At 41.2% G+C, this 11,778-nt stretch overlaps 1 protein-coding gene across 2 annotated transcripts in view; it reads left to right on the top strand.

The window, feature by feature from the left end:
- The window catches only part of GPR19 (G protein-coupled receptor 19), a 61,265-nt gene that overhangs the window by 30,524 nt on the left and 18,963 nt on the right, over nucleotides 1-11,778 (top strand). The window contains exons 2-3 of one of the 2 annotated variants that reach the window (XM_017873025.1): nucleotides 2,074-2,233; nucleotides 4,741-4,897. The gene's annotated coding sequence lies outside the window, so the exon portion shown is untranslated. Of the gene's footprint in view, nucleotides 1-2,073; nucleotides 2,234-4,650; nucleotides 4,898-11,778 lie in introns of those variants that run through there. The other variant, XM_017873015.1, reaches the window with a different exon arrangement.

Below are 11,778 nucleotides of genomic sequence, written 5' to 3'. Positions count from 1 at the left end.
CAAAGTTCTCTCTTTTGCATCAACCCCAATAGAAAGTAAAAGCCCTTGTAATAATCTTAAATATTCTGAGGCCAAGGAACTGGAATTCCCCATAATGAAAGCTTAAGAAGGTTCCCCTTAACAATTCCCGGGTTTTACCCGCTCCTAAGGGGTTCCCCTTCTTGTTCCCCACTACTCACCCTGTGCACCCTGCTCGCTGCGCCACTTATTGGGGACCGTGCTGGGGGTGGTGGAGAATGAACAGACACAAGAGACAAAGACAGAGAACATGGCGGCCGCGCCTAGAGCCTCCGCCTCACTTTATTTATACTCCATAAATCCACATCAGCAAAAATAACACAATGCAAAACAAACTTTCTGCACCCAGATATAACCTTCTGCTTAGTTTCTTGTCTCTAAGTTCTTTCTTGTCTGCCTTCTTGGTGCCTACTAGAGTTCATTAAAAGTTCAACTAGAGATACTGTCCTTGACTACTGGAGTTCACTGAAAGTGCAACTAGCTAGAGATACTGTCCTTGAGCCTTATCTATTCTTAGCATATTATTTTCAATGGCCCCTGCAAGCATCCTTCAAGGGAACAGAAAGGCTTGGAATCATTGATTGTCATATCTCTGTCTGACCATGCTATTGTGGACTTGGCCTGAACAGCCATAGAAATGCAAGGAATGAGGTATGAGGGACTTGGGCAGTTGTCTCAAAAAGGGAGTCAAGGCAGAAGTCCCTTACCCTGAGCACTGCTCTCAACATGGAGGTAACTCACTGTGGTAGGCAGCCTTTTATCTCATGATTTGACTTTTTGATGAGTCTAAGTCTTGTAGGCTATTCTGCATTCTCAATTTGGCTGATTATTTCCTCATAATATCTTATAACTTGTTTCTCCAACCCTTGCCTTTTATTAAAAAAAAAAAAAACCTCAACATTATATGTATAGATTTGATTATATTCAGGTTAAACATTTTTAGAAAGAATACTTCAGTAACATTGAGTAGGTTACATCATTTCATGTTAGGCACGTAATTTCAGCTTATCTCACTATTAGTAACACGAAATTTGGTCACTTGGTAAGATGATGACCCCCCCCCAATCACTCCATTGAAAAAGGACAACACAACCCTTTGCACTTTGTAAGCTGCAAAGAACCTGTTCAACAACTTTTCATCTTATGCTTTGAACGCCTTTTGTGATCTTTTCCTGAGTCAGTTATTTCACTGGGGGTTGCAAAAATGGTGTTCTAACTGTAGTAGTCTGTATTTATTAACTAGCATTTTTCTGTAAAGAAGAACTTTCTTTTTTTAAGAGACGGAGTCTAGCTCTGTCTCCCAGGCTAGAGTGCAGTGGCATCATCAGAGCTCACTGAAGCCTCAACCTTCTGGGTGCAAGCGATCCTCCCACCTCAGCCTTCTGTGTTGCTGGGAACAAAGGCACATGCCACTGTGCCCGGTAAGAGCATCTTTTAAGAAAACCATTTTAATGAATTTCTCAGTGGACCACTGGGTAGTGGTTTGTTTCCAATTTTGTTGAAAGCACTTGGAAAGCTCCTGATTTTTAAAAGGATTTGTTACCCAGTTATTGGAGCTATTCACTTTCTCAATACTATCCCCAGTATTTTCAGTTATTCCTATGTTTGGTCCCCAGGAGGTTTTAAAATTCAGGCAATACAGGATTTGAAGTAAAGGTGGAAGAGAGGTTCGGCAATCTATGGTAAGATGGAAGAAAAGCTAAGTGGAAACCAAAAACGAGCATGGCATCCCGACTGCACCAGTTCTCAGAAAAGCTGTTTTAGAATGTATACTTGTAGAAGTTGAGGATCTAGAAATTAGTTCCCATAAAACTCTGCATGCTTTGGGACTTCTTGGAAAGTTTTTGCATGAAGCCAGAGGTCTATAGTACAGAACACTGAGCAAAGTCTTCCAGGTTTGGTTGATGACAAGCTAAGGACAGAAATAAAGGAATTTAGAACTGGCTTTCAAAACAATAGCCTGGATTTCAAGCCTATTGTATTGTTGCTATTTTGAATTTCAGAAGCCAAATATTAATTTCTTTTTTTTCAATTCCTTTTGTAACATCTAAACAGTGCCAAAACCCTATCTCCAGGGCAAATGGATTCCCCAGGCAGATGAGAAAAAGATCACATTACTCATGTTCAGAATATTACCCCAGGTGCACAAGTATTGTGGAATTTTGTGCGTTCGGATAGAAGACAACTGTTTCCTTATCTTCTTCCAATGTCAGGAGTAAGTTTGGTGATTATAACTTTGGCAATATCTTTTAAGCAGAATTAGTATATTATGTAACATGTTTTATGACCATCCTTAACAAAATTTTGGGTTATGGCTCCTTACAAAATGATTTTAAATATCATTAAGCTGTAATATATACATGCAGTCATCCTGGAAGGAATAAATACATTGGTCATTTTTTTGGTCTCAAATAATTTAAAACAATCTTTGTGATTTCTCGTGTCAAGGGGCCATAGTAGTATGTCACAACACATTAAATTGACCAGTTATTTTAGTCTAGTCTATTCATGATGGAGAATAGTACACTATGCCTGCTCTGGAGGCTGAGTCAGTGGTTCCAAATCCTAACTCCCACACTATGCAGCTTTGGGCACATTACTTATCCCCCCAAGCCTCCATTTCTTCATCTGTAAAACAGAAATGCCAGTAATAGTACTCGTCTTGTTGGGTTGATAGGATTAAATGACATAATGTATGTAAATACCTGGCACATGTTAAATATTAGTTGTTTTTATTGTTGTTGTAATTATTCTTGACTAAGAGAGGAGATGATATCCAAGTCACCAGCCTGCTGACTCAAAGAATTTCTTCAATATCTAACTTTCTTGATAAATGAATTTTCTTAAAATGTCAAGTGTTAAAATTAACAGTTGAATTTCTCTGAGTCTTATATAGGAAAACTAGAATTAACCTCACTCCTCCTAAAATAAAAGTAGAAAATAAGATGAGGATGTTGATCCAGGAAGAACCTTCAGTTTCTTGAAAATTATACTCCAGCTTCCCTGTGCCACCTCTTTGCTTACAAATTTTCGTTTTACACATTGCAAGTCAGCATTCCTCTTTCAAAAAATAAATATTCTGAACTGCCTTGGTTAGGATTCTGAATTAGAAACAATAAGTTATATGCCAGTGTTAGGAGACAAATGTATAGCCAGTTTATATTTCTGACTTGGAGTAGTCCAAATGCTATCCAAGTATTAATAAAATTTGTATTTATTTAAAGTAATTCGGCAACTCACATTTTAAAAATTGTCTTTTCTCCCATAGTGTTATAAAGAATCCACACATTGTTCCTAGTATGGACAATCAGGTGTGGTTATAAAGTATCTCCCAATTAAGGCTGTTAGGACTTAGATAATGGCTTCCCAAAGGTCAGATGTTTTAACCTGAGGAGAAACAGATTTCTTGAGTTCTTTCCACCACCCTGTGATGGCACTTCAGGGTCAATCTGTGAAGCTGGAATTCTCATTCAGTTGCCCCTAACTAGATTTTGAAGGAAAGAAGCAGTGGAGGATGGGGAGAGTAACTATTGCAGTGTCCATACTAATTCCTAGATTCCTTTCAAGATTGAGGACCAAGAGCAATCCAATTTGGCTCTGAGAATGCTAGTTGAAATCCCTCCTCAGCAATTCAGCCCTTTTCCCTCTTCCTTTCTTTAGTCAGCAGGGTCCCATGGTGACCGGTTTTAAAAGAAATCATCCTCTTCAGCAGTTACCTAGCACCATGGCAACGAGGACGTCAGCAAAGCAGGATAGACCCTGCACAAAACAGCTCCAACCAGGCTCCCTCCCTGCCTCTCCACTTCAGCCTTGCCTGAGACCTAGGGATGGGGCTAACAATATCTAGACTTGTATACCCCAGAATTCCTGTGTGTTTCTGTGGTTTTCCCCATAAGCACAGATACTTGGGCATACAGTAAACTATGTTACAGAAATCTCCCTCCCCCCACACACAAAAAAATAGATCATATTTAAAGGGTGAGGATGGGTGATGGGATGGGGACAGGGAGGTAGGTATGGGATAGTCTTTTGGGTTTAAGGAAATATAAAAATTATGTTTGTGTTTATAAGGTAACAGTAAACTGATAGTAGGGGAAGTCAGAGCCCTAAACATATGATGTGGTTTATATTTAGGCACAGGACCTCAGGGAAATTTTTAAAAATATTATTATTTACTTGAGAGTGAAATAGACAAATGGCTTTAACAAGCACTGAAGGGGGTGTAATGCTGTCCGTGGTGCTGAACACTCCATTGTCCCAGATGTGTGCTAAGGGGGATCCAGAGGGCAGGTTAAGGAACACCTTGCCAGGTCAGGGTACTGACTGTAAGAAAGAAAGAGAGGGGTTGAGGTTAAGAAAGCATCATTTATCTTCCATACTGAGCAACTCTGAATGGTCAGGATAAAATCTTCAGATAGAAAGAAAAAAAAAATAGAGAAGGAAGGAGGTTTGGGTGATTGAATCTTCCCCTTTTCATATGGAGATTTTTGGTCTGAGCCAATCAGGGCAGAGATTTCTGCTGCTTTGCTCCTGAAAGGAAAAGTGGGGGAAGGGAGGGAGAAGATGGCCACATTCTCCCCTTCAGCCACATGATCCATTTCCCATGTGACACATTCCAGAGCCTTGGAAAGGAGAAAGGAGGGGCAACAAGAGAGTGGGGCTGGGGGCGGGAAGATGGTTTAACAGTCTACCCTGCACAGCGTCATCTTGTCTCCCTAACAGGAAGCAGGCTGTGAGCCAAGGGAAAGGCAGAGGACAGAAATGAATGTGTTTCCAGGCTTTCCTGGTGGTTTATGGCATTCTCCAAACTCGTATGCAAGGGCTATTCCTGACCAAGAAGATCTAAGGAGAACGTCTCTGAAATCAAGTCCGGATGAAGGTATGTGATAGGAATCCCTTGGTATTGCGACTGAAATTTGGCTCAGAGGACATAATGCCTTATTTTTCTCCAGGCAATTTAGAGATTTTGTCCTGCCTTAGATGCTGGTTAGAGGCTTTAGGTTTGTTACCAGTCCAGAAAAGATGCCTAGGTAGTTCTGTAAAATGAAAATTTGTCAGAGTATGTGCCTGTTGAAAAATTGAATGGAAATTGTGTATGGTGATAATTAATGAAACAAAGCACTCATTGATGAAAAGGATTTTTTCCCCTTGAATCCTGGAAAGAGGGGAAAAAATTACCAAAACCAACTAGGTTTCAGCATCACTGCAATAAAAACCTGTTTCATCCGTTTTCAGCTGCTTATGCTATGCCCAGAGGTTATTGGCAGTGGCTTGGGGAGCCAAAGTGGGCAGGCATGCTGTTCCTTTGTGCTATGTGATCATCTTCCTTCTGATGTTCCTGGTACCAGGGCTGCTGGTGATTGTTCCCAGCTCTGATTTAGGACAGTAGACGGCCACAGAATTTCAAATCTTGTAGAATTGCTAGCCACAAGACCCTAGGGAAGTTCTCAAAGGAATCTATCAAAGTTATAGGCTAAAATAATCAGCCATGAACTCAAATTTTCATGTCTTTGACTATTTTCAGCACAAAGAGAGAGGCCCCTTTAAATTTTATTATGTCTTTATTTAACAAATACTTAAGAAAGTTCTTGCTAATGTGCAAGGCATTCTTCTAAGCACAAACAGTCATTGAATCCTTATAAAAACCCTTTGAGGAAGGTTTTATTACCCACATTTTAGAGATGAAGAAACAGAGGCACAGAGAAGTTAGGGAACTTTCCCAAGGTCACACAGCTAGCAAATAGTAGAAACAGAACTTGGACCTATGAAGCTTGACCCCAAAGCCCATGCTCTTAACCACTGAGCTATGCTGCTTGCCTCCTCATATTATTTCAAATGATGTCAGCAGTCAATTTGGCTTCAAATTTCGTTCAACTGACGCTACTAGAAGATTGAATCAGCTTGCTTTGCTAAAACAGATCGCCAGAGAAATCTATATTTAATCTTAAATTATCCCTGTAGTCACATTCTGTACCCCCAAGTAACCCAGTAAGTAATTGCTGTTCTGTTTCCCTTGTGCTGTATAGATCTCTATAGTAAAATGCTATGTTACTATGGTGACCAATTGATGTCTAAAGAAAAGAAATCTGGAATTATGTCATGGGTTTTTTTTAAAATCGAACCTAGAAACACTCTTCCATCCTCAGAACCTGGCAAGGCCAGCCTAAGCATGTTGTCTTTAAAAGCACCTACCTAGTTCTCAAAATAAAATAAATAGATTAAAAACTTCTAAAACTATGTATATAAACTGTAATATCAAACTGACTGGATGTATTGTTTTAAAATGATATTATACCTTAAAATAAGGGAATAGGTTTATTTTGCAAATTATTTTAGGTTTTAAGGGTAAAAGAGGAGATTTGCTAATAACTTTTTTTAACTGCTAGAAATTTCTGAGATATAGAGATTTCCTTTTTTGATCTGTGTGGATTTCCTTCTGGCCTTTGATAATAAAAGATGACTGATCCGATTGCTATAAGCTATGGAAAACTAAAAAGTTACTAGTTCCCTTCAGGGTTTCATTGCGCAGTACTTTAAAAAGTAATTGTGTCCTCCACAATATTGAACTTTAGTCTTTTAGCTTAAGCCTTTGATCCCTGCTGAAATCTACGTTTCCCTGGGACAAGTAACACTTTTATGCTATTATAGTCACATGAATGAGCTTCTTGAGGGATGGTATCCTTTCCTCTTTGGATTTCTAGCACTTATCACTAGGCCTGATTTATGGTGAGCTCTCAATATACTCTTGTGAATGAAGTCTGAGAAGACTCAAAACAATGACAGTATTCTGCTGGTGCCAATTTGGGAGTCCATGCCTGTTTTATTTTGCATGTATTTATAGGGAGGACAGTGAGGAGACACATGTGTAGTAAGAACTTGGTAACAGTCAAAATTATGTCTGAAGTTTATATAGTTAGACTGGCCCTGGAGCAGCAGCAAATTAGAGTTTAGAAAGTATACATAAATTATTTCCTGGAGATCACCAATCCCCTGACATTTTATTTACATTTAGAATGAAGTTCTCCTGATATTTTATTCATATCTAGATGGAAGCACCCCTAACAGTCTTATTTTCTTCTGATGCTTTGCGTGGTCCCATCTCCAAGTGTTGAAACAGTTCAACTCAGTTTGAGAGTGAATGTCTTGAGAAGTCAACTCCTGCCCCAGGCAATTCTCTCCTAATTCAGTCTGGCTCCCAGTCCTTAGAACTCTGTATAGAAAGCTCACAGGACTGCAGGACTCTTTCCTAGGGAACTCTGGGATCTTGAGGGTCAGTGTGGGTTAGGATCAGACTGCCTTTCCCAAACCATGGCATGACTGAAGAACATTGTTCTTTATGAAGAAGATTGTCCTGGGGCATTTTGAAAGCTTGGTCAGGATTTAAATTCAAATTAGCAAGATAGTAAGGCTTAAAATAGTCACCCTCCTGATAATATACACAAATATAACCTATGATTTTTCTATCTAATTAAATCATTAAGGGGTTATAGATAAGGTGTGGGTCCTTGAATTCTACCAGCTCATGCTGCTCACCTCAAGCATTACCTGCTGAGCGAGCTGCACAAAAGAGACAACAGCCCTGATGGAAGCACAAACCAGCTGACAAGTGCTACATGCCCCCCACACATGCAGGGCTTCTCAGATAAGCAGGGCTAGCACACACATGAGGCATGGATCTGGAAGCCTAGCTGCGCTTCCTACGCATCCCTCTGGAATCTAAAAGGGGGCAACCTAGTCAACCAGCTAAATGGGAGGATAGAACAGAGGGAGAGAAAGTGGAGAGGTTTCCCCTCGAGGAGAGGCCTTGCCAAATATGATTTCAACCTAGAGGTGAGGGGTGAAAGCAGAAATAAGAAGAGAGACAATGAGCATGGGTGAAGAATATGAGAAAGTGATACCTGAGTCCTGCCTTTCAGACACAACAGCTTGCCTGCAAGTAAACCCTGCCAAATGAGTCAGGGCCTGCCAGGGGAAATGATCAAATATGTTCCTAGGGTGTATATAGGGAGGGAAGAGGAGAAAGAAGGACCAGAGTGTGGACGCAGTTTCTCCTCTATCAGCCAAGGCAAAAAATTGGATGACATGGGAGTTGTGATCTCTGAGAGGATGGCTTAAAAAGGAAAAGGGAGGCTGAGTGCCATGACTCATGCCTGTAATCCCAGTACTTTGGGAGGCTAAGGTGGGAGGATTGCTTGAGCCCAGGAATTTGAGACCAGCCTAAACATAGGGAGACCTTAGGCCAGACATGGTTGCTCATGCCTGTAATCCCAGCAGTTTGGGAGGCCGAGGTGGGCAGAACACTTAGGGTCAGGAGTTTTAGGCCAGCCCAGCCAACATGCTGAAACCCCATCTCTACTAAAAACACAAAAATTAGCTGGGCATGGTGGCAGGTGCCTGTAATCCCAGCTACTGGGGAGGCTGAGGCAGGAGAATTGCTTGAACCCGGGAGGTGGAGGTTGCAGTGAGCTAAGATTGTGCCACTGCTCTCCAGCCTGGGTGACAGAGCAAGACTCCATCTCAAAAACCAAAACCAAAACCAAACCAAAACAAAACAAAAACCAGGGAGATCTACAAAAATAGCTGGGTGTGGTGGCACGCACCTGTGGTCCCAGCTCCTCTGGAGGCTGAGGGGGGAAAATTGCATGGGCCTGGGAGGTTGAGGGTGCAGTGAGCGGTGATTGCTCCACTGCACTCCAACCTGGGTGACAAAGCAAGACCCTATCTCAAGAAACAAAAAATAAAAGGCAAAAGGGGAGTTACCATCATTAATATATTTCCCTGTTTGTAGAGTCATTTTCCCTTGACCAAACCTTTAAAGCAGTCATCTCCTGAAGCCTTTCATTCAGTATACTCTTCCAGACACTGCATGTCTGTCATGTTTAATTCTCATAGCAACTCTCTATGATATGCATTATTAGCCCCAATTTTCACTGAGGAAACTGAAGCTCAAAGAGATTAACTTACCTGTTCAGTGTTCACAGATGGCAGGTAGAGTCAGGATCTGAATCTAGGTCTTTTTAAATTCTGTGCTTTTTTTACTATATCACAAGTAAAGTTCTTTTGTCTGCATTCTTTTAAAACATGTTTTTGAATATTAGATTAATACAAATATCATTCTAGAAAATTTGGAAAATATAAAGCAGTATAAAAGGATAATGACAATAAAAATCAGTCATGATCTTGCCACCTAGAAACAATCACTGTTAAAATTTTGGTGTATTCTCAATTTTTTTTCAATGCATATAATGATAACAAAAGCAAATATTTATTGAGCACTTGCTTTGTTCCAGACATTGTCTTTAGCTCCTTTCTTGTGTAATTTATTTTATTATAAAAAATCAATAAAATGAATATTGTTATTATTTATTCTAATTTTATTTTTTTATTTATTACTATTTTTTTTTGAGACAGAGTCATGTTCTGTCGCCCAGGCTGGAGTGCAGTGGCGTGATCGCGGCTCACTGCAAGCTCCGCCTACCAGGTTCACACCATTCTCCTGCCTCAGCCTCCCGAGTAGCTGGGACTTCAGGTGCCCGCCACCACGCCTGGCTATTTTTTTGTATTTTTAGTAGAGATGGGGTTTCACTGTGTTATCCAGGATGGTCTCGATCTCCTGACCTTGTGATCCACCTGCCTTGGCCTCCCAAAGTGCTGGGATTACAGGCATGAGCCACCGCGCCCGGCCTTATTTATTCTAATTTTATTGTTGAAGACACTCAATAAGCACAAACATGTAAAATAATTTACCAACAGCTATACAGATTATAAGTGACTTGAACCCCGAGCAGGCTGACTCTAGACCAGGCTTTCTCAACCTTAGCACCGTTGGCATTTGGGGCCAGATAATTCTTTGTTGTGGTGGGGGTCGGGGACTGTCCTTGTCATTGTAGTGTTTTGGGTTTGTTTTTTTTTTGAGACGGAGTCTCGCTCTGTCGCCCAGGCTGGAGTGCAGTGGCCGGATCTCAGCTCACTGCAAGCTCCGCCCGCCGGGTTTACGCCATTCTCCTGCCTCAGCCTCCCGAGTAGCTGGGACTACAGGCGCCCGCCACTTCGCCTGGCTAGTTTTTTGTATTTTTTAGTAGAGACGGGGTTTCACCGTGTTAGCCAGGATGGTCTCGATCTCCTGACCTCGTGATCCGCCCGTCTCGGCCTCCCAAAGTGCTGGGATTACAGGCTTGAGCCACCGCGCCCGGCCGCGTGTTTTGGGTTTGTTTGTTTTCCAGAGACAAGGTTTCACTCTGTCACCCAGTCTTGAGTGCAGTGGTACAATCGTGGCTCACTGCAGCCTGAAACTCCTAGGCTCAAACTCCTAGGGCCCAACATGCCCTATCTTCTGTTAGTTTTTTCCCTTTAGGTCTATGATGGTCCCACCTCAACCTTCCAAAGAGCTGGAACTGTAAGCATGCACCACCATGCCCAGCTTTTTTTTTTTTTTTTTTTTGATAGAGACAGGGACTCACTATGTTGCCCAGGCTTGTCTTAAACTTCTGGCCTCAAGTGATCCTCCCACCCCAGCCTCCCAAAATCCCAAAGTGCTGGGATTACAAGCATGAGCCACTGTGCCCAACCCATTGTAGAATGTTTAGCAGCATCTGTGGCTTCTACCTACCGGGTGTCAGTAACACTTCCCTCTCCCAGATATGACAACCAAAAATGTCTCTAGACATTTCCAAATGTTCACTATGAGGCAGAATTATCTCTGATGGAGAACCACTAGTCTAGAACCTGCACTCTCGGCCACTATATTGTATAGCCTCTTCCTATTTAAAATGCACATAAAGAGCCAGACGCGGTGGCTTCTGCCTATAATCCCAGTAGTTTGGAAGGCCGAGGTGGGCAGATCACTCCAGGCCAGGAGTTTGAGAGCAGCTGGACAACATGGTGAAACCCCATCTCTACAAAAAATACAAAAGTTAGCTGGGAATGGTGGCGTGCGCCTGTAATTCCAGTTACTCAGGAGGCTGATGCACAAGAATCTCTCCAACCCAGGTGGCAGGGGCTATAGTGAGTTGAGATGACACCATTGCACTCCAGCCCGGGTAACAGGGTGCAACTCTGTCTCAAAATAAAATATTAGGTTGGTGTAAAAGTAATTGCAGTTTTTGCCATTACTTTTCATGGGAAAAACTGCAATTATTTTGCACCAACTCAATAAAGTGAAATAAAATGCACATAAAGTCATTTTGTTCTATATCCAAAGGGAGAAATAAATCTTCAAATTTGGGTGCAGGCCATGAAACTTTGCTGGAATGTCAGTGGCTTTATGGATCAAGAAAAGTGCTCATTAGTAGATTCTTATTAAATGCTTATTAGTAGACTCAGAGAACTAGTTACAAGCTCACAGTTGCCCAGGAGAGAGAATAACTGCACTTTTCTCACTGGTTCTCTGTGCCAAGCACCTTAGCCTTCAAGAATTTAGATTTCATGTGTACACTTGTGGCCTATCAGGACAGTGTATATCAACAAAGGTGTCAAAATATATTGCTGTGTCTCAAACAGAGCATGTTGCAAATAGCTGCTTACTAATAAATAAAGTATCATTGTTTTTTTTTTAATTCCAATAAATTTCAGGATATATACATAATGTTTTTTTCAGTATGATTTCTTAGATGGAGATTAAAGGGTTGAAATTAACAGGTCGAGCTCCTAGAATTGCACATAATTCTGGATATATGGGGGTATATCACATTTGTCATGTGCCTCTGAAGAAGAAAGATTGAAAATTGCTTCATAGGCGATTTTTTTTTTTTTTTTTTTTTT

Source organism: Rhinopithecus bieti, unplaced genomic scaffold, assembly GCF_001698545.2.
Source record: "Rhinopithecus bieti isolate Rb0 unplaced genomic scaffold, ASM169854v2 scaffold_110, whole genome shotgun sequence".
Taxonomy (NCBI): Eukaryota; Metazoa; Chordata; class Mammalia; order Primates; family Cercopithecidae; genus Rhinopithecus; species Rhinopithecus bieti.
This window is presented reverse-complemented; position numbering and strand designations above follow the sequence as displayed.